A 23618-nucleotide genomic window follows, 5' to 3' on the forward strand; every position below is an offset into this window, starting at 1 on the left:
TCACATTGTCTATAAAGTGGTTACATGTCACGATTCTTGGCTGTTCTGGTTTGGTGAAGACTCATTCATAATTCTTATTGTAGTTGCTAGAACATGTTAGGTATATTTTCACTAAATTACTTAGCATATTTCTTTTTTTAATTTAATTTTTAATTTTATTGAATCACCATGTGGAAGGTTACATAGTTCTCAGGATTATGTCAGTTATACAATACTCAAACACCCTTCCCTTCACCAGTGCCCATATTCCATCACCAACTACCCCAGTATACCTCCCGCCCCCTCCCGCCCCCCAGCCTCCGCCCTTGTAAGTGATAAGTTTCACTTCATTTACGCTTTATCTTGATTACATTCCATGTTTCAACACATAACTCACTATTGTTACTGGAGTTTCCCCCCAAAAAGAAAAAGACAGTCCTACTGCCAAGGAAGCATTTGATAGTTAGTTTTCCATTGCTGAGAATGTAGAGATATTAAGTCCCGCTGTTTGTTACATAACTTATTTTTTTCCCCCCTCGTCCCGTGCCACCGAGTTCATGCCTGCTTAGTAATCACCACGCTGTCTGACAAAGGGAAAAAAAACCGAGAAAGATGGTTATTTCCCGTCATCAGCCGGCGTGGGGCTATGGCTTAGTTGATAGTCTAGTAGAATGTCTGCAAGCAGTTTCTGGAACCAAATGTAGTGCGCTGGTATTGGCCCCGGCTCGAGATTCCACCAGCATCCCACTGTTCCATGTACATAATAATTTTTTTTCCCTTATATCCCATTCCAATGCTACCAGGTCTGTGTCTGCTTAATGGACATCATACTATGGTTAACGCCACACCGCGTTTCTTCCCGAGAAAGAAGGATATTTCTTCTCCTCAGCCGGCGTGGGGATATGGCTTAGTTCAGTCTAGAGAGATGGCTACCACTTTGATTGCCTTCAATATTTCAACAAAAGACTTAGTATTCTTGTTAGGATTTCCCCCCAAAGTCCGACCCGTTAAGAAGGAACAATTTCATATTGCTGATGATTAGATGACATTAGGTCACGCGGCCGCAGCAGCGGCTGCGCAGTTTTGGGTTTCTGTGTAAAGTCCAGGGAAAGTACAGCCAGAAATTACATCACTGCAAACTTTTACCCTTTTATGGTGCTCATAAGATGGAAAAACCTAGAGAGAGCTGGATCGGCGTCTCCATTTTGTGCTCAAAAAGCGGTGGAAGCTGTGCTGTGCTCAGGAGGAAGGGGTTAAGAGAAAGAGGTTTAAAAAATAGAGAAATACCCGGCTCCCACTGTCGCAGCTTGGCGTAAGCTCTCAGTTCGCATTCTGGAAGTATTTCAGTGGGCTGCTGGTGTCCAAAGGAGCTCTTTTGGGCTCTTCGATCATGCTCGAGCGACAGCCGCGCCAAAAGGGTTAGCATATTTCTTTGGATACAACATTTAAAATTCTATTTTATTTGGCTGTAACTTGAGTGTGAATAAATATGAATGAGTAGTTAGTAGATTATGTGATGCAAAAATATATGCTTTTTATAAAAAAGAAAATCTATTGCTTTTTCTTTTTCAGTCTAGATATTCCATGGACTGGAGCGATAACACAGCGGGTAAGGCATTTGCCTTGCATGTGGCTGACCTGGGTTCAATATCTCCATCCCTCTTGGAGAGCCCGGCAAGCTACTGAGAGTATCCCGCCCGCACGGCAGATCCTGGCTAGCTACCCATGGCATATTCGATATGCCAAAAACAGTAACAACAAGTCTCACAATGGAGACATTACTGGTGCCCGCTCGAGCAAATCGATGAACAATGGGATGACAGTGATACAGTGCTACAGATATTTCATGAAAGCAATGAACGGGACTAGTGTGTTAGCTTACTGTGTATACTTTGCAGGCTGAACCCCCAGAATTCTACTCCCAGCACCCCCTGTTTTCCTGAGATTTGCTAGAACTCACCCTCAAGTTTAAAGCCAGGAGTATCCCTAAAGAATCACCAGATACACCCCCCCCCAAAAAAATCTCAATAAAATGTTGTAAAATAAAATGTAGTAAAGTTTAAGAATTTGCAGCATTTTGCAAAAAGTATCAGTCATTACTAAGCTTCAATTGCTTACTTGGAAAAATACTGCTGTCAAATCATCTGTTTATTGTCTCCAAGGAAGTTCATAACGGGAAATCTTTCTCTTTTGTGTCTCTATGTTAGGTAGCCAAACTTTATTCCCATAAGTTATAAATTCTAATAATAAGAAAATCACAATTTTACTAATTTTTTTGTTCTGAAAATCACTTGATAATCTCTTAACAGTTCTTATGAATGTAATAGAAGCAATAAAGCACACATTATGGTTTCATTTGGAATTGTATGTTTTGTCTCAGCCCTCCTGAAATTCCCCCTCTGAATTAGGTGATAATGATAGCACTCAAGAATACACAACACGGAGGCAGATAACAAAAGAATTTCTAACAAGTAATAGAAGATAGTAGATTGGGATTTTAAATTAAATGAGTAAATCAATGAGCCAGAAAACAGACAGGAAAACTGATTTCTCCTCTGCAATTTTCAGTAGTAGGAGGAGTGAGAATTTACAAAGTAAGGGTCTGAGGTCTGAGCTGGATGAATCTCTGAACCAGACAGCTGAGATAGGACAGAGCAGCTCCAGCCTGGAAACAGGTGTTAATTATAGATTTGCCCCATTGCCTTTTTTAAAATCACTCTTATTTAATTAATTAATTTATTTATTTTAAAATTTTATTTACTTTTTTTATTGAATCACCTTGAGAACAGTTACAAAGCTTTCAGGTTTATGTCTCAGTCATACAATGATCAAACACCCATCCCTTCACCAGTGCACATGTTCCACCACCAAGAACCCCAGTGTACCCCCCAGCCCACCCCCACCCCCCGCCTGTGTGGCAGATGATTTTCACTTTACTTTCTCTTTACTTTGATTACACTCAATATTTTGACAGAAAACCCACTATTATTATTTGGAATTTTACCCCAACAATCAGACCTGCCAAAAAGGCATCATTTGATAATTTGTTTTCTATTGCTGATAATGAAGAGCATAGGATGGCGCGTGGCTGCCCACGTAGTTTCGGATTTCTGTTACTTTACTAAGTAAGTCCAGAGCGATTTCTCCCAAAAGCCGCTGGGTTCCGAAATTGGTTTGTGTGCCTCTGGGATCATGGCCGTTCAGGAGCAGAGGAGCCATTCGTGGGCGGCCGCTCGGGGTCTTGTCTAGGCAGGAAGCAGCGGCCCCAATGCCTTTTAATGGAGTGGATCCAATGTCATTTAGAAGGGGGCACAGTAAATATATATCTATATGTGTGTATATGTATACATGAAAATTGAAATAAATATAACAATGTTATAATTTTTTTGTGTATTTTTTAATTGAAGTTCAGAAAAGAAACTACCCAGTTGATGCTCCACTGGAGGCTGAATTATGATGTTGGGAAATTGCTATATTGTCGGGTCTTATGTGCACAGTCATGTCCTTTTATTTGGTAGCACAAGCTCCTACTAGATCAACACGGAACACCCCTGCACCACACCTGGCAATGTTTGCCACAGCTGTCACTGTCACTGTCACTGTCATCCCGTAGCTCATCGATTTGCTCGAGCGGGCACCAGCAACATCTCCATCTTGAGACTTGTTACTGTTTTTGGCATATCAAATAATGCCACGGGTAATTTGCCAGGCTCTGCCGTACAGGAGAGATACTCTTAGTAGCTTGCTGGGCTCTCCAAGAGGGGCGGAGGAATCGAACCCAGGTCGGCTGCTTGCAAGGCAAAAGCCCTACCACTGTGCTATCGCTCCAGCCCAGAAATGTCCTCTCACATGGATAGGCTTCAGGGACTCAGGGAGAGGAATGAACTAGATGAAACATGGTGCTGGAAATAAAATCTGAGGTACTTCACATATTAGGCAGCACTCTAGCCCTTCAAGTTATTTTCTCTGCTCCCCCAAAGGGGAAAATATTTTATTTCTTTTGCCCTTTGAAGTTTGACTTTTGATTTTCTTCTGAGGGTGAGGATTGGAAAGTCTTTCTCTGACCAAATATCTCCTCACCAGTCTATTCCATTGACCTATTTTCTATTATTTTCACCAATGAATATAAATAGTATTCTATTTTTAATTTCACATTTCTTTTGATTTACTGAAATACAGGGAAGTGATTGGCTTTTACATATTAAACTTGTATCCTGAAATCCTGCTATAATTTTTATCCAAATTTTTGTTGTTTATTCTTTTGAATTATTTGCAAAGATGATCATGTCACTAATCAACAACTACCTTTCTTCCCATATAGATACAATTTATTTATTTTCCTTGTATATTGCATGAGAATAATTTGGCATGATTTTGAAAATGAGTGATGAGGAAGACATTCTTGACTTGTGCCTGATTTTAGAAATTTTTAGTACCTCACCATTAAATTCTATTATAACTTTAAATTTATATCGATATTTCATATTATATTGGAAAAATATCCTTCTATTCTCACCTTCCTACTTCCTCATTTCCTTACTTTGATAATGTGGCAGATAGTCTACATGGTTTCAAGTCTTGTTCTTAAGGATCTGGCACCTGCCAACTTTATCCACTAAAACTTATGCCTCGGCTCAGCTGCATGGAAGCTTTTATGACTCACTTGAGTGTGAACAGTTCCACTCCATGGAGTAAAAAAGAGAATACTCAAATAACAGTGTTACTCATCATGAGATAAATGAGCAACTAAGAGAACAAATCAGCATGAATGAGATAAATCAGCAACTAAGGGATTCTCTCCCTGAGTAAAGTCCCAAGAACACATCAAAAAGGAAACTAACAGAGCGACTACCCAATTAACTTCTGGAAGCATTTCTCTTTGTTTGAAGACATTAATGATGATATATATTATCTATTCCTATGCAGCAATAGAGAATACATATCAACAGCAGAAATAGTCAAATAGAGGGAAAATAAAACCAATGGTAAGTGTGTGCTACTTAAAACACCTCATTTTCTCACTTTATTTTGTTGAGTGTTTGTGCAGATTCTAAAAATAATTATTTGGATATGTTTGGCCCTTTTCTTGGGCAGACTTGCCGATCACAGGTGCAGATCCCCTGTTTTGGAATATAAGGATAAAAACAGGAAAATTTCAAGAACATATTTTTCTAGTTTCCTGCAGAGTCTTGAAAACAAATCAATACAAAGACTTTTATTTTATTTTATTCTACTTTAAAACTTTAAACGGGAGATCACTGAAAAGCAATCACCTACAATGTTTAATGCCCATCAAATGTTCGCTATTAATATTTTAGATATATTAGGCTGAGACAAAATATAATAACAATGATAACACCACCAATAATTTATATTCATTAGATGTCAGGCTCTGTGTTAAATAATTTACATGTACCATCTAAATTAATAATCGCTATTATCTCCATTTTAATTTTTAAACTATTTTTTATTGAAGTACTGGGATTTACAATACCATTGTTCAGACTTTTCATGGATACATCATTCCAACACCACACTCACCATCAAAAAATTCACTTTCTTTTACCAGTGTCCCAAGGTCCCCTTCCACCCAACTCCTATTTAAGCTTAGTTCTGTAGATCATAACTTCTAGTTCTGATGACTTTGACCATTTCTTGTTCCCTATGTTTTTTACTTTTTTATGAAAAAAGCAAAAAGAAAGTCATATTTTAGAGAGACCTTGTTGGGAACTGTTTAGGACCCTGAACTAAAGAGAGCCCCTTCAACCTTTACTCTGGACAAACCGGAAAATTCCATTACCAGCGTTTGCATAACCTGAGGCACAGGTGCCCTTGTGACAAAGGAAATAGCTAAACTCAAGAAGTAAAAGTAGCCCAGGGCAGTTAACTACGAGACCCTAAGGGCCCATAAAGAAGAATACCTTCCTCTACACTAAAAGCCATACCCTAGCTTACGAAACCTTGTATGTTCCGCCTAACAGATGTTCCTGCCAGATAAACCCTTGTCTTCCCCTCCCCACTATTTCTCAACCGACTCTTAGAGAATATTGTAGCCCACCAAAGAACACCCCGAACTTTTCCTTATTTGGTCTGAGAAGACACTTCCCTGATGATTGACAACTCATGTACCAACCCCCTGCTAAGAAAGGTATAAAACCAGCATGACTGCTAATAAAGACGCTCTTGATCAGCATGTGTTGTCTTGAGCCTCTTTCTTTCTAACCTCACCAGTTTTATTCTCAGGTCGGGACCGCTCATAGAACCCACCCAATTAGCAGCGCTTTCCACTGTTGTCTCTTCGCGGGCCGGAGAGATTACGGGGGAACTCGCAAGACCTCTCTCTTTTTAAAAAAATTGTGGGGGTGGTAAAAACCTACACACATATAGGTAAACAGAGGTAAGCTCCTGGAATTCTAGAGAATTCCAGTAAATCAATATATTATCTCCATTTTAGATGTGAAGAAACTGACTACAGAGAAATAGGTAATATATACAAGGTCATGTAGTTCTATTTTATTCTATTTATAATTTTTTTATTGAATCAGAGTGAGATACAATTATAAGTTATTCATGATTGGGTTTCAGTTAGACAATATTCCAACACCCATCACTTCACCAGCGTACATTTCCTACCACTAATAGTTCCAGTTTTCCCCCTCCTCTCCTTCCCGTCACCTACCTCTGCCAGGCACTTTTCTTCTCTCTCTCTTTTTTTCTCATTCATTTTTGGCATTAAGGTTTGCAATACAGATACTTATAGGTGATCATGTATATCTCTTTACCTACTTTCAACACTCAGCTTGTGCCTAGAGTGATCATTTCTAACTATTATTGTCATACTGGTCTCTTCTCAATCCTAACTGCCCTTTGCCTTCCCCCCCACCCACCCACTGTGGCAAGTTTCCAACCATTGACCATCTTCTTGGCCCCTGTTTTTCCTAGCCTTGGATATTAATCTCATACTATTTTTTAGATATCTATGTAGCTAATTGGGCTGGAGCGATAGTACAGCAGTAGAGCATTCGCCTTTCACGCGGCTGACCCGTGTTCAATTCCTCTGCCCCTCTCGGAGAGCCCAGCAAGCTACCAAGAGTATTGAGCCCACACGGCAGAGCCTGGCAAGCTACCCGTGGCATATTGGACATGCCAAAAACTGTAACAATAAGTCTTACAATGAGAGACATTACTGGTGCCCGCTCGAACAAATTGATGAACAATGGGATGACAGTGACAGTGATGTAGCTAATTTAGTAAGCATGGAGAGAACCTTGCCTCTCTGATTACTCATGTGACCCTACGTGGTGTTGGTTGTTGACAGCAGTGACTACTGAAGGGTTAGTCTGTACTGCACAGGCACTTGCAACTGTGACCCCTTTCACACTTGGATGTCACTGTCACTGTCATCCTGTCATCTCCATTGTGAGATTCGTTGTTACTGTTTTTGACACACCGAATACGCCACAGGGAGCTTGCCAGGCTCTTCTGTGTGGGCGAGATATTCTTGGTAGCTTGCCAGGCTCTCCGAGGGGGCAAAGGAATCGAACCTAGGTCAGCCTTGTGCAAGGCAAACACCCTACCACTGTGCTATCGCTCCAGCCTTGGATAAAGAAATAAATGTACAGGATATTATATTTACCTGTGACAATTAACACTATTGGAGTCTGTTAGATCACAAAACCTCTGGGTATTTTCAAATTCTTTGTAATTATATTTATTGATCTTTTTTATACGTAAAATAAAGTTTGAAGCCACTTAGTTTTGTTGTGACCCTGAGTTAATCACTGTTATTGCAATTGTTTAATTTTGGGGAGAGAGTCATGCTCAACAATACTTGGAGGCTACTCCCAATCCATTGCTCAGGAGTCACTCCCATCAGTTCTCTGGAAACCATGTGGTCTTGGGGATAAGCTCCAAGCTTCCTGAATATAAAGCATATTTACTTAGCCTACTGAGCTATCTCTTGGCCTATTTTCAAATTTTGCAAAAATTATCAGTGACATACCTACATACGAGAGATTTATATCACTGTCTCACTGTACCACTGTCATCCCATTGCTCATTGATTTACTCTAGCGGGCACCAGTAACATCTCTATTACACTCAGCCCTGAGATTTTAGCAGCCTCTCCTTACTCGTCTTTCCCAATGATTGGAGGCTCTTTCAGGGTCAGGGCAATGAGACCTATCGTTACTGTTTTTGGCATATCGAATATGCCACAGGTAGCTTGCCAGGCTCTGCTGTGTGGGCCAGATACTCTCAGTAGCTTGCCGGGCTCTCCGAGAGGTATGTGTATATCTTTTACTGTATTTGGGATATGAATACATCATGGAGAGCTTGCAAGGCTCTCCTGTGCGGACAACAGACTCTTGGTAGCTTGTCAGGTTCTCCATGAGGGAGAAGGCGGCTATTAGATGTTGTGTGTCCGCATTACAGGAGTATTTCTACTCCCACTTCCGGGAACTTGGTTTTATAGCCTCTGGATGTTAGCCGTTGGTGGGATTACATGGCGCCAGGGGCAGTTTGTGGGTGTGGCTACCAAGCTACTGGAAAATGGGGGTCTGGGTGGAGAAGGCCCAGTCCAAATCCAAGCAGGCTTGGAGATCTCAGCCTCAGGTCCCGAGAGATTCATATATACATCTGAGATACATATATTAATAGATGTGTGTAAATATGAGAAATTATAATTCAGATATAATTTTACATCCTATTTGTTTTCCTTCACATTATATCACGAACACTGCCCATGCAATAATTTTCTTTATAGTCATGGTTTGCAGATTCTGTGAAGTTCCCTTAACTGATTGGTTCAGTCATTCTATTCTGTTCACCAAAGTTAGAATAAAGAAGAGCCAGGACAAGTTATTTGGAAATACTATTAATTGATAGTCTCATATTTTGTCCATTAGGGCAAGTTCTGATGTTTACTTTTACTCATTTTGTTTATTACACAGATAGGTTGGATGAAATTTAACAAATTTGAGTGAGAAGACGTGATCTTGAATCCTGCTCCATAACTATGGTCAAGTAAGTACCCATGGGCACATCATTCTCTCAGTATATCCAATGGGATAATGAAATCTGCTTTCCAATAGTGTTGTGAGAAATAATGGAAGAATATTGGTGCAGGAATTTTTTTCTTAGACTTCAATATTAATCATCATGCTAATTTCATTTTCCAAATATACTCTTTTTGGAGAGAGACTGGCTAGTTTTCAGATGACTGTCTCTCTCATAATATCCACTAAATACTATTCGTGTAAGTCAACATGCAGTGTGTGTGTGTGTGTGTGTGTGTGTGTGTGTGTAACTCCTTTTAAAAAGTAAATAGCATAACAACAACAAGAAGGACTAAATCCAGCTGCCTAGAGTAGATTCTGTTTTGCTACTTAACGGTTTTCTAATTTTTATTAAATTATTTTGCCTTTGTTTTTCTCATCTCTCAAGAAGGGAAGATGTATTGCTTTTGTAAGATTAAGTAACAGTACAATTGATGTATCTATAATGATTAATTAGAATTAATGGCTTAATAAATTGTATGTCTTACCATCAAACATTCTTTTAAAATTTAATTTTATTTTTTTCTACCACCTCATCCTTTTACTGTCCACTGGAACTGAGATCAGAACTTTCACCCAGATTTGGGTTTATAAACTCTCGATGGGCTTGTGATATGAACTACATAGGCATAGTAAGGCTAGTAGGGATACTTCTTTATGTTGAACTTGGTTTCCGGGAAGGCCTTGTTCAAGTCCTTGCTGGTTATCTGATCAAATGATATAATGCTCCAGCTCCTTCTGGTACCCCTCCATCCTGGCCTTGGAGAGTGCCAGAAACTCAGCAGAGCTTTTCATATACTCTTTTTTCCCTCAGCATCCACCTGAGCAGTGAAATTATCCTCAGGCACAGGGATCTTCTGGACACTGAACTTCTCAAGGACAGAGACCAGGCTTGCCTTCGTCATGTTGGCCTTGTAGTAAGCCTGGTTGATGGCAGGTGGTTTCTCAGGAGATTGGCCAGCCTGGAGGAGAGGATCTCATTCTAGTACTTCAGGGAGTTAGCAATGGGCTTCTGGCTTCGGGGGATAATTTCCCCAAAAGTTATCCGGTCAATGATTTTCAGAGCAAGTTTTTGCCTGGCCATCTCAAGATTCTTCACTGATCCCAATGGTAGAGAGTGAAACATCTATATTTTTTTGCAGGAGTGTCACTCTCCTAAATGGCTAAATAATTTTCTAGTGCCTTATTCTCTGAGGTAATCTCCCATAGTATGCCAGCCTATAACAACCAAACTGACTTGACAGTTGTTTCCTGTTTCAGCCCTATTTTCTCGTGTGCTAATAGATTGTCTTTGCATGACTAAAAGAATATATATTATTTCATTATTTTCCCTATTTTTCTAATGATTAAGAAATATATATAATATACATTATATATATTTGCTTTTTGGGTCACACCTGGCAATGCACAGGGATTATTCTTCGCTTTGCATTCAGGAATTACTCCTGGCGGTGCTCAGGGGACCATATGGGATGCTGGGAATCAAACTCGTGTCAGCCGCGTGCAAGGCAAACCCACTGTGCTATCGTTCCAGCCCCAAATGATTAAGAAATATTATGATTGAACTTATGCATATTACTGGGTTCCTATTTATATTTTCTTTCCTTTTTTGTGGAGGTGGAATATACTTGACTCTGTCTAGAGCTTACTCCTGGATTTTTACTGGAACTGCTTGTGGGGATCATAGTAGTACTAGGGATTGAACCAGGGTTGGCCACATGCAAGGCAGATGCCTTGCATCAATCCCTGTTCTATCCTATTGATGATTTATTCTCTAAATCTTAGATGATGTATGTCACTAGTATAACATTTCTCCAAAGATAAGTTCCATGAGCATATCCGGGGATCTTTATTTTCTCTGACTTATGATATTACTTAGATATAATATGTTTAAAATTATACACCCTTATGAAGTTTATATGTACATACAAAAACTGTGTGTATGTATGTTGTTATCCATATATATTCATTTATATTCTTATATGAAACTTGAAGAAATTGCTCAGGTTTCTTCCCCCATATGTGTGTGGCTTTTGTTTGCATTCTTGCGCAGTGTTTCATTAACCAGAATTTACAAACATCAATTTCCTCATATGTATTTTCAGAGATATTTTGCATTTATGAATATTTAAAATCTTATGCTTTAATTTCAAGTGGTAGTCAGAAACAGTGACATATTGAAGGTATGACTTCAAATTACTTGGTCCCACTGAGAGGTGCAGTCTAATTATGCTTCCCTTGAATCTGGATTGACTTTAGTGCTTTGTTTGACATTTTGAGTCTTAGAGGAGACCATACAAAACCTTTGCCTCTCAGGGAGACATAAGCTGCTTTTAAGAAGTCTGTCAAGCCTATTCTGTTCTCTGAGGATAACTAATGTAGTCCTTTTCTTTGACAGTCTCAATTGAACCCCAGCCATCAAGCCACCTTTGGAAAATAGCAGATGTGACAAAGGCTTACAGGGAGACCCCAGACTAGTTCATTCACAAGCTGAGTACAACAAGCAGAAGAATCACTCACTTATATGGATACATACACAATAAAATCACAAAACTTTTTTTTATAAAAAATGATCATTGTTTAACTTGAAACTTATTAGGCAGAAATTTTAAAAAGAAAAACCAAGGCAATGGCAACCACATATTTCAATTCCTCTTTTTTTTTGCTTTTTGGGTCACATCTGGTGATGCACAGGGGCTACTTCTGGCTCATGTCTCAGTAATTACTCCTGGCAGTGCTCAGGGGACCATATGGGATGCTGAGAATCGAACCCAGGTCGCCACGTGCAAGGCAAACACCCTACCTGCTGTGCTATCACTCCAGCCCCCATTTCAATTTCTCTTGAATGAGATTTGCACAATTTTTCTATAAGCAAGCAGTTAAATGTCTTAGGTTTTGAGAAAGAGGTATATAATGTAAATCTCAGTTGTGTATTGACATACATATTGTGCTTTGACAGTACCTATAGACAATATAGAAATGAATGAGCTTAATGGTGTTCCAACAAAGCTTAATTTACAAAAACAAAAGGTAAACTATTTAGCTGTAGATCATAGTTTGCTGACCAAGCATTGCCATAGTTCGGCATTTCATATATTTTTTTCACTTAATATTCAAGTTGGTGCAATGTGATACTGCTTTAAATGTACATTATTGAGACAGAACACAAATGGTGTCTGATGATGTACAAGGATAAAATATAAATAAACCTTACCTAATTTATGTCATGTCAGGAAAAAGTGTTAGGAGAATGATTGAATACAAGAATTTAAATGAATCTACACCATAAAATTTTTTCCTATTTATGTGATTCAGTTTCAATAAACCAACATTATCTGCAATACTGATGTTGGTATTAGAAGTGTACTTCATTTGGCAGATTATTTAACGTCATCAAAATTATTATATAGCTATGTGACATATATAAGCACTCAGAGATTTTTCTAGGCTTATTTTAGCCCATCACAGCTTTGTCATACTAAAGTTAATTTTACTTGACAGTGGGGGCACAGAAAATATATTTTCTTTAATATGCTCTTTGAAAAACATAGGAAGTACTGCTTACAGGTAGAAAAATCCATGGCTTTATTCACTAGCAATCATTGGCGGATCTCAGACTAGTGTATCAAGTACCACTTATCTGTTAACGGTGCCAGAAAATTACAGATAAGTAGGAAGGATGATAAATTTTAAACCTAAGGAATAAATTTTGTCTTCTCAACCCAGTGATTAGCTTTACTGTTCTCTAGGTACATCCTTGGTTATTATTTGATGTTGAACAGATAAAAGCGATTTCATGCAGAGATGAAATTAGCATATCATTACCCTCACGTTTCCCAAAAGCCTTCAGGTATTAAAAAGTCATTGAGGGAAGCATAGTACCATATAGGCCAATTCTATACTTGACCATTTCTGATTTTCATCTTTTCCAGAAATTGAAAATTTGATAGGAGAAAATATTATAAAACTAATTTAAGATTATCCATTTATTCTTTCTGCTACTTATTCCTTTTGCCCAAACTCAAGAAGTTTAGGCCAGTTATCATCATATCTCTTAGAAGGGATATCAATACACCTGTTGATGAGCAGAGTCAGATTCCTGGTTTCTGACTTCCATTGGTCACAATTTGGCTTTAAGACTTTAAGAATTAGAAGAATATGCTATCTTAAAGCAATACTTTAGATCTATGTCCAGTTTGGCTAAAGGTCTTCCAAGCTGGGGATAAGAGAAAATGCGGAGAGCAAACACTGGGAAGACTGTCGAGTTGGTGGATAATGACACATGTCAGAATCTCCTTCTCCCCACATTTTTATCAAAGTGAAATCTAGGTCCTAAATCAAAACCTGACAGCTGGCTGCATAGGGAGAGATGGAAGGAAACATCAGTGAGCATAGGAATTTCTGTAAAGGAGGTAACACCATACCTCTTGGACTTGCATGATGGAGGATGTTGCCAGTCAAAGCATGACAGGTGGTGCAAGGGTTCCTGCCCAGAATCAGTGGGACCCCGATTTCTATTCCAGAGCCATACTTAAGCCCTGAGAAGCTCCAGATGTGGCTCCCAAAGCAAGACCAAAAATAAAATAAAAGAATACTTTAGTGAAGGGCTGAAGTTATAGCACAGCATGTAGGGCATTTACCTTGCACGAGGCCGACCCGGGTTCGATTCTTCCATCCCTCTCTGAGAGCCCGACAAACTACCAAGAGTATGCCGCCCACATGGCAGAGCCTGGCAAGCTACCTGTGGTGTATTCGATATGCCAAAAACAGTAGCAACAAGTCTCACAATGGAGTCGTTACTGGTGCCCACTCGAGCAAATCAATGAGCAACAGGATGACAGTGCTACAGTACTACCTTAGTGAAATTAAGTATATGTACAGATTGGTGTCTCTATCTTCTTTATCCAGTCTCAAACATTTTTCTTATCCCCCCCCAAAGAAAAGTGCTACCAATTTTTAGTCATTTTTTATTCCCTCTGCTTTCCAGAAGCAGAAAATCATTAATATATTCTTTGTGAGTATTTTCTACGTTTGAAGACTTTATATAAATGGAAAAATATTTTTGGCTATTATGAATAAGGTTGCTATGTATATATATATGTACAGCTATTGTGTGGAAATATGTTTATATTTGTAGGCTTGTAATTATTTTCTTCAGCTGTTATAACAAATTACCACAAATAGTTCTTAAAACAAAAGTTTCTCATCTTATTGTTCTGTAGTTAAGATGGGTATCAATAAGCTAAAATTCAGGTGTTAGCTAAATGTTCCCATTCCAGCTAGTACCATTTATTATTATCTCCATTCTGAGAAGTTTTTAGCTTTTGAAGGTTGCTATATTCTTTGTACAAGCTGTAATTTTGTCACTTTGGGCACAGATCTTAGCACACTGCCATTTCTGTTATTTTTATTAATATATTCCACTCTTTATTTTAAGGATATGCACATCATCCCAGATAATTTCCTTATGTAGTAGCCTTTGCTATGTAATTTATCATATTCACAGGCTTGAGATATTAGAATATATATATGTGTGTATATATAAATTATTCTATCAATCTCTATCTTACTCTTATATGTATACATAGGAACTTGGGATAAAAATAGGCTTTTGGTTACTATGTTTAAAATCTTTTTGGGGTGGCATGCCCAGCAGGATTCAGGGCTTACTTTGGGTTCTGAGCTCAGGGATCACTCCTGGTGAACTCAAGGGACCATACGTGGGACCAAGAATCAAACCTGAGTCATCAGTATGAAAGGCAAGTGCTCTACCCACTCTCTCATCACTCTGGTCCTGTAACTTTAATTTTTTGAGAAATTGCCAAACTGTTTTCTAAGCTAAACTATCATTTTATATTTCTGCCAGCAATGAATGAGATTACCAATATGGTTCACATATAGAGTTCAGAGTTATTAATCCCATTTTAAATTTAAAGCAAGTGATCTCATGCTTATTCTTGGAAATCCCACTATTACGCCCTCCCTCCCATGCTCACCTCTCACATTTTGTTTTTAAAATATATATTAGAGTGGGGATATTTTTCTTTTTCTTTTTTTCTTTCTATTTAAGCAACACTGTGTTGAAACATATGTTTCAAGTATAAGGCATTATAAATCAACATCTGTATATTATGATCTGCGCCAAAAGCTAACCTTCTGTTCAGCACCATAAATTGGCCTCTCAGCTTGATGTAATTTTCCTACTCCTATACTCCTTCTGCTCTGATATTTCTTTCTTTCTTCTTTCTTTCTTTCTTTCTTTCTTTCTTTCTTTCTTTCTTTCTTTCTTTCTTTCTTTCTTTCTTCCTTCCTTCCTTCCTTCCTTCCTTCCTTCCTTCCTTCCTTCCTTCCTTCCTTCCTTCCTTCCTTTCTTTCTTTCTTTCTTTCTTTCTTTCTTTCTTTCTTTCTTTCTTTCTTTCTTTCTTTCTTTCTTTCTCTCCTTCTTTCTCTCTTTCTTTCTTTCTTTCTTTCTTTCTTTCTTTCTTTCTTTCTTTCTTTCTTTCTTTCTTTCTTTCATTTTCTGGTCTACTTCAGATGTATTTTAACATATGCATATGCTATTTTATGACACTACTCAGAATCTAGTTTTCATCCAACACCAAACAAGTGACTCCCTTTAATCTTTATGTCCCTCCACTTTCCCTCTGAGAACTGCTATTCTATCTATACAATCTAAAAGTTTGTTTTTGTTTTATTCTTTTACATCCCCCAGAAATCAACTTACATTTTAAAAATTACTTCCTAGAAAAAGCTTTGTTTTTCTTCCACATGAGTGAAATTGCACAATATTTGCCTTTCCCCTTCTGACAGTTCACTTAGCACAATCTTTTCAAATTCAACCCATGTTGCTGCAAATGGTAGTATCCCATTTTTCTTTATATTGTGTACATATCCCATATCTTTTTGTTTGTTTGTTTTTATGCTTTTTACTTTTTGGGTCACACTTGGCGATGCTTGGGGGGTTACTCCTGACTCAGGAATTAATTCTGGCAGTGCTCTGCGGACCATATAAGATGCTGGGGATCAAACCTGGGTTGCCACGTACAAAGCAGTTTCCCTACCCACTGTGCAAATTGCTTATGCTGGCCCCTATACCACATCTTTATCATTATTAATGATGAGAATTTAGGTTGTTTTCATATATGAATGGACAATATCAAATGATGATGAATCCTTAGTCTTTGACTACAGAACTGAAATTACCAAGCAGCCAGGGGAATCGGTGGGGTTAGGAAAGAAGAGACAGATTAGAGATGTCATAAGAATCGTATAGAGGTAAATTGGACACTTTGGTGCTGATGAAGGTAAAGTAACTATACCTCAAACCCCATTATAACCATTTTGCACAAATTAAAATGCACCTCTATGTTCACTGCAGCATCATTCTTTTCCCTTTCTTGCATAGCAAATTTAGTGACCATGAATTCCTTTAATTTTTGTTTGTAGGACATGCTCTTTAGATTCCTTCAAAGATGAGTGATAAACTTGCTGAGTATATTATTTAGTTGGTAGTCACTTCCACTCAATGCTTTGAATATATATACATATATATATATACACACACATATATATTATGCTATTCCTTCTGGCCAATAGAGTTTCAGTTGCTAATTTTGTCGTGAGTCCTATGGTAGTTAAATATGTGCTTTTGTTATCTCGTGTTGCTGTCAAGAGTTTAGCTACATCTTTAATTTTTTATTTAAATGAGAGTGCCTTGCATGTAGGTTTGCATTTATTTTGTTGGGAATCCTTGGGCTTTCTTTTTTTTTTAATTTATTTTATTGAATTACCATGTGGAAAAGTACAATGCTTTCAGGCTTAAGTCTTAGTCATACAATGCTGAAACAACCATCCCTTCACCAGTGCCCATATCCCACCACCGGAAAAAAAAAAACACAGTATGCCTCCCATCCCGCCCCCCCCCGCACCCCCCCTTATAACTGATAATTTTCACTTTACTTTCTATTTACTTTGGTTACATTCAATATTTCAACAGAATTCTCACCATTATTGTTAGGAGCACCCCACTAGAGTCAGACCTGTTGTGAAGGGAAATGAGGTCGCGCGGCCGCGGTAGCGGACACAGGTTTTGGATTTCTGTACTTTAACAACTAAGTCCAGGGAGATTTCTTCCGGATATTGGATCATTGCAAGCTTGTAAACCCCATCTGTGGTCGTCATAATATGGACATAATATGGCGGTCCTCACGCCCTTCATCCCCGGGAAGGGACAGGCGAGAGAGAGAAATACCTTTCCCCTCCTGGGCGGGCATGGGGTCGCGGCTTGGTTCTCAGGCTGGAGACATTCTGCAAGTAGCTGCCCATGTTGAATTTGGTTCAGCTGGGTCAGGATTCATGCTCGTGCAGCTGCAGAGGAGCCGCACATGCGTGCGGCCCCCGGGGTCACATCTCAGCGGAGCGGGCTTTCTTTTTTTAAATATTTTTAAATTTTATAAAGTAGTTTATAATATTTCATTACATTTAATATTCAAACACTAATCCCACCACCATTAAACCTTCCCACCACCATATTTCAGGTGTTTCTATCACGAACCCCAATCCCTGCTCCAAAGCAGAACTGATATATTTTGTATTGTTTGTTATGAAATATATATATATATTTTAAGAAATATTTTATTGAACCACCGTGAAAAAAAGAAAAAAAATACAAAGCTTTCAGGTTTAAGTCACAGTCAAATACTGATTAATCCACCATCCCTTCACCAGTGCACCCGTTCTACCACCAAGAACCCCCCCCCCATCTAAGTAGCTAATGATATTCCCATTATTCTCTATATATATTGAGTACGTTCCATATTTCCATACAGAACTCACTATTATTGATTGGACATTTTCCCCAACAATCAGGCCTGCTGAATAGGCATCATCTAATAATTTCTCTTCATTGCCAAGAGTGAAGACTTTAAGGTTTTGGGTTTCTAATATTTTAGCTCAGTTCACAGTCAAAATGGATGGCTGCAAGAATCCGCTCTGGTGCCAAAATGGGTTAGGAGACCTCAGGATCACAGTCAATAGGCGCGGAGGCTCTGTTTCTCGTGCCGCGGCTCCAGGTTCATCTCTGGGCGGAAGGCGTGCCGGGAACGCCCCCCCCCCCTCCCAGGACCACCTACAGGCTACGTCACTAAAGAAAGTCCTACCTCCTGGTGGAGGGGTCTTAGAGGGTGGCTCTTACCACGTGGCTGCTACCGCTGCCACCATTTTCGCTCAGAAAAATGGGGTGGAGAGGGAAAAAAATCCCTCCCCGGGCTGCACGAGGTTGTAGCTCAGTTCACAGTCAAAATGCATGGCTGCAAGAATCCGCTCTGGTGCCAAAATGGGTTAGGAGACCTCAGGATCACAGTCAATAGGCGCGGAGGCTCTGCTTCTCGTGCCGCGGCTCTCGGTTCATCCATGAAATATATTTTGCTATGAAATATATATTGTTTGTTATGAAATATATTTTGTATTGTTTGTTATGAAAAACCGCTGAAAATGTTAGAAGTTGAGACTTTTGTTTATATATATACATATATCTGTAAAAAAAAATTTCCCTTTAAGATTAGTTGCCTCCTACTTTGAACTCCACCAAAAAAGGTGAGGTACTCGAAGTACAGGTGGGGTGTGTGGTATGAAGTGTCGCATGGCCATGGATGTGGCAGTGCAGTCCAGTCATAGGTTCACACGTCGGGGAGGCTCAGCCTGAGCATGTGGAGAATGGCTGTGAGCATGGTGGCAGTTGAGTACTGGAGGTTTGCAGCTGCTGGTTCTGGGTCCCTTGGGGTGGGGAGGGCTCAAACCTCCCCCGTCTGGGGTCCCCCGAGCTTGGCCTGGGGTCTGGCCTCCCCTCTTCTTATGAAAACTCTGGTTGATAATGTTATTTATATTGATGTTCCATAAATCTTCTATGGTATCCTTACCTTTTAAATTCTTTTTTTCTTTTACTTTCTTTTTTAAAAAATAATTTCTTAACCCTCAAGCTCACTAACTCAATATTGGCTTTTTGTCACTATGCTATTGAGTTCTTTTATTTCAGGTTTTTAGATGCAACACTGTACTATTTAGATCAGTGATTCATGCTTGGATTTTCCTCATACTTTCTCTGTCCTTGTTCAAGTTCGGATCCATTGACTTTGTCACTTCAGGGAGCATCATTAGGATGGCTGTCTGATGCAGTCATTAAGGGGTTTAGAAAGCCTTCATATGCTTGGTTCTCCAGAGGTTTTTGTAGTTCAGAGGTTTTTGTTTTTGTGTTTCATTGGAAGTGAATTTCTTCCTTTATTCATTATACCTGTGCTGTTATTTGTGAGGATCTATGTTTGGACAGGTATGGATGATAATCAGAGGTTTATAGTCATAAATAGTTTCTGTGGGTCTAAATGACTGCTAGGAAATTGTGATCACATGTGCGCTGCAGCAGATTAATTTGCAAAGAACAAACAGATCTTGGTGGTGATCCATGAGTCATAGCTGCTAGTGTCCAGCAGAGATGACAGTGTCTACAGGCTAGCCTGGACTGAGCAGTGACTTGAGATTTTCGGTCATGAATGCCCAACAGAAGCTGTGGCACTGAGAAGAATTCTGTGACAACTAGAAGATTGCCCACATTTGGCAGTGGTAGTGCCAAGTTGGGCTGGAGCGGTAATCTCTAGATTTGGTGAAAAGGATGACAGCCACAGGAGAGAAAAGCAGGTAGCAATGAAGTATAGGTAAGGTGATAATTTTGTGAAATGACATTGGATCTTTGGTGGTAACTTAGATAAGTTTCATATACATAAGAATTATACAGTTATATCTCTGAAATTTTGTTATAAACTAGTGATAAATGAATAAAATTAAGTCAGTTAAATTACATATTTTATACATACCCCCTACTTAATTTAAGTGAGAGTTGTCCAAGATGTCATTGCTTGGTCTCTCATCTTGGGTATCTTTGAGCTGCATCTTTTCTTTTTAAATTTTTTATTGAGTCACCACGTGGAAAGTTACAAAGCCTCCAGTGACACCATGGTAGTTCCATCACTACTGATTCTTCATTGTCTGGCCTCACATACTGAGGCTGTCCGATATCTGGGCGTCTTCCTCTAGGTTTTTCAGTGCTTTCTTGAATTCACTCAAACCAGTTTTGCAGATAAGAATAAGAACATTCAAAAGCTCCTTCCCTGATCTCTTTATGCCAAAATTATTTTTAAAATATTTAAGAGGTATGTTACTGTTCTAATCCTTCTTCCTCTGCAGTAAGTCAGCAATGACAGAGGTGCATTTTCCATAGGCATTGATTTTTTTATTTTTTGGTTTACATGAACTTTTGTGATCAGCTTCCAAGCTGCCGTCTCATTCTCTAAGTAAAATATTATTTTACAATTTAGTTTGGAGAGTGGCTGGAAATAAAGTTTACGAACTGTCAACTATCCCTGTCAGCTTTCTCTGTGCTATATCATACGCTGTCTTTATTTGGCTTGTGACAGAGAGCTTGCTTCTAATAACAAAATAAAAATTATACTTGACTGACATATATAGTGAAGACACACTTTACTTTCTGAATGTTTAGAGAACTAAAAAAGTTGGGTCAACCCGAATGGGTCCTCCCATCATCCTCTACTTGGTGTTTTTTTCTCTACCTGAGCTGCCTTTTCCCCAAGCATGTCAGGCCAGTTTTCAAGCTGTGTGGGGCAGACCTTCTGGTCCTTATCTCTACTATTCTTGGGTCTTAGTCTCCCACTCTGTTATTTTATATTCCACAGATGAGTGCAATATTTCTATGTCTGTCTCACTCTTTCTAACTCATTTCACTTAACATGATACTTTCCATGTTGACTCACTTATATGCAAATTTCATGACTTCATCTTTTCTAAGAGCTGCATAGTATTCCATTGTGTAGATGTATCAGATGTGAACTGAAAGTAGACTATAGACCGAACATGAAGGCCACTCAATACCTGTATTGCAAGCTACAACACCCAAAAAGAGAGAGAACAAAAGGGAATGCCCTGCTGCAGAGGCAGGATGGGGTGGTGGGGGATGGGTGGGAGTGGTGAGAGGGATACTGGGATCATTGGCAGAGGTGAATGGGCGCTGGTGGAGGGATGGGTAAAAGATCACTGTATGAGTGAAATGCAAACACAAAAGTTCATAAATTTGTAACTGTACATCACAGTGATTCTCTAGTAAAAAAATTAAAAAAAAAAAAGAAAGAAAAGCCCAGGTACACGGGATCAGTGACAGCAAACTCCAGGTCTCAAGGGATAGGGGATGGGCGGTCCTTCCCATCTCCCCGCCCCATGGGACCCTGGATGTCACACCCATTAACTGCCTCCTGCTGCTATTTAAGCCCGTTAATGGCCATGATCCAGAGACACATAGAGGAATCTCGGAATCAAGCAGTTCACTGCAGACATTTCTTCAGACTCTAATTATCTAAAATTTTAGAATTCTAGGAGTGCGCGGCTGCTCTTGTGGCCATGCAACATCTTATGCTATTCATAACAAGCAATACAAAATAAATTATCTAGCATCAGTCTTTTCAGCAGGTTTGAGTGGTGGCAGGGAAAACTCAAAATAAGGGTGGTGGGAAGGTGTAATGATGGGTGGGACTGGTGTTGAAATATTGAATGTAATCCATTATTGTGAACAACTTTATAAAAATAAAATTTTAAAAGAAATTTAAAAAAATGTTGGGTCTTCTGTTGATCCATACATTTAAAAGCACATTAAAAGACATTTCAAGTATCATTATTCTCCTAAACTAAGGCTTTGTAGTATATTTATTGGGAATTATTTGAAAACTGAAGCAGTATCTCAGGCAGAAACTACTTTATTTGTTTAATGTTTTGATTTGGGACTGCTTCAGGTGGTTCTTAGAACCTGGGTCAGCTGCACAAAAGCCCTATCCACTATCTCTCTCACCCAAAGGAATGATTCGATCATTCCTTTCATGGGTTTTGAATGATAACAAGACTGAGCCTGTCATTTCCTGACTATGTGACTGTAGGCTGATGAATTAATCTTTTTATTCCCCACTTCCTTGGGGCTAAGAAGTCAACCTTAAAGGTGATTTTGTGAGGATTACAGAGACACAATGTGCCTCAAGTGTTACTAAAATATTTCTTGATGAATTGTATTTATAACCAGAGGTTAATTAACCAGAGGTGAAGAACCAGAAAATATTTAGGCTTGGTGTATTATGAGTCTCTGTCACAACTATACTTAACTCTGTAAGTAGGAGCTATGCACAATATGTAAATAGTGAGTATGGCTGTAAGTCAATAAAACTTTATTTGCAAAAATAGCTAATGGGCAGGATAGTCAACATCTAACATCTAAACTAGGGTTTAGTGCAGGATACCTTGTCTTTTGTGATTCTGTCTACCAAGGTTCTTGAACAAAGCACTTCAGCACACAGTCAACTGTCAACCAGTTAAGATGTAATTTTCCACTTTAGTCTTGTAATTTTCTGAATTAATGGCTTTGATATGCAAATAGCACTGTCTTTGTACTTGCATTTATTTACTCCCTCTCTCTTTAACCTTCACTTTCCTACCCTGTTCTTCATTCCAGAGTTTCCCTCTGCTTCTCTCTGATTTCTTTGAATGATCTAAAATCATTTCTTTTCTTGTCCCTTAATCCTGATAAGAACATTTCCAACTTTCAGGCTGCAGTCTCCTGAATGTGTAACAAATCAGGACTGTCTCATTCCCAGCTGCTCTCTGGGTTTGCCTTTTGAGTGTACAACTCTGGTCCTTCCCAGTCAGGGTCTACAGTTCAGACCCATGTTTTAATTAGGACAATATTAGGTACTGGCAGCATAAATAAACCTTTTCAGCTTGGTTTTGCTCTGTTAGTGGCCCTGTTTGTGGTGACTAATCTCTTAATGAACAAAATTAATCCACTTCTAACTCATGCTGTGTGTATTCAAAAAGTGTGAGTGTGTGTGGGCGCTCGCCAGTGCCTTCAGTGACCAGGGGCCATTTCCCCACCCTGACCTGTAGCCATCGCCAACAGATGCAAGAGGAAGGGAAGGGTCGCCAGGCTGGTTTTTGATCAGTCGCTGTTTATTCCAATCTGTGTCCCACCATTTATTCCCTTCTCTCCAGGTGCCTCTTCCAATCTCACTGAATGCCCCATTCCAGTCTCACACTGCCCCTCATTCCTCTCTCCTACTTTCCCCAGGCTAGTCTCCCCACACCCAGTCTTACAGCCTTAGTCAAGAGCCCAACTTCCCTGGTTGGGGGTAGCAACTACACATAGGTCTGATAGCACAATCAGCATATGTACAGCCCTTCCTGGGAGGTGGGGGGGGGGAAGCTCTTCTAAGACAAAGATCTCATCCTGCTAGGAGATCTGCTCAAGGGTGAAATTTTATCTAAGGGCATATTTCTCCTTTCCTTAGTCCATAACCATTTAAACAGTCACCTTAAGCTTACTTCTTAATAATCTTTCTAATGATTTTGTACGGACATAGTAAGAGCTATATTAAGCTTAAAGGGTGATTCTCCTGGGAACATCTCGCTATAGATCCCAAACTACAGTTCTCAGGACAGATTAGTCCTTCCTAACCATAGCAGTGTACTTGTCCAGTCACTTCT

The 23618-nt window shown here is 39.2% G+C and overlaps 1 pseudogene; it reads right to left on the reverse strand.

The window, feature by feature from the left end:
- Positions 1 to 9673: 9673 nt before the first annotated feature.
- LOC101554253 (ATP synthase subunit d, mitochondrial-like) lies at positions 9674 to 10119 on the reverse strand (annotated as a pseudogene).
- Between the last annotated feature and the right edge of the window lie 13499 nt (positions 10120 to 23618).

This window comes from Sorex araneus, chromosome X (assembly GCF_027595985.1).
Source record: "Sorex araneus isolate mSorAra2 chromosome X, mSorAra2.pri, whole genome shotgun sequence".
Classification (NCBI taxonomy): Eukaryota; Metazoa; Chordata; class Mammalia; order Eulipotyphla; family Soricidae; genus Sorex; species Sorex araneus.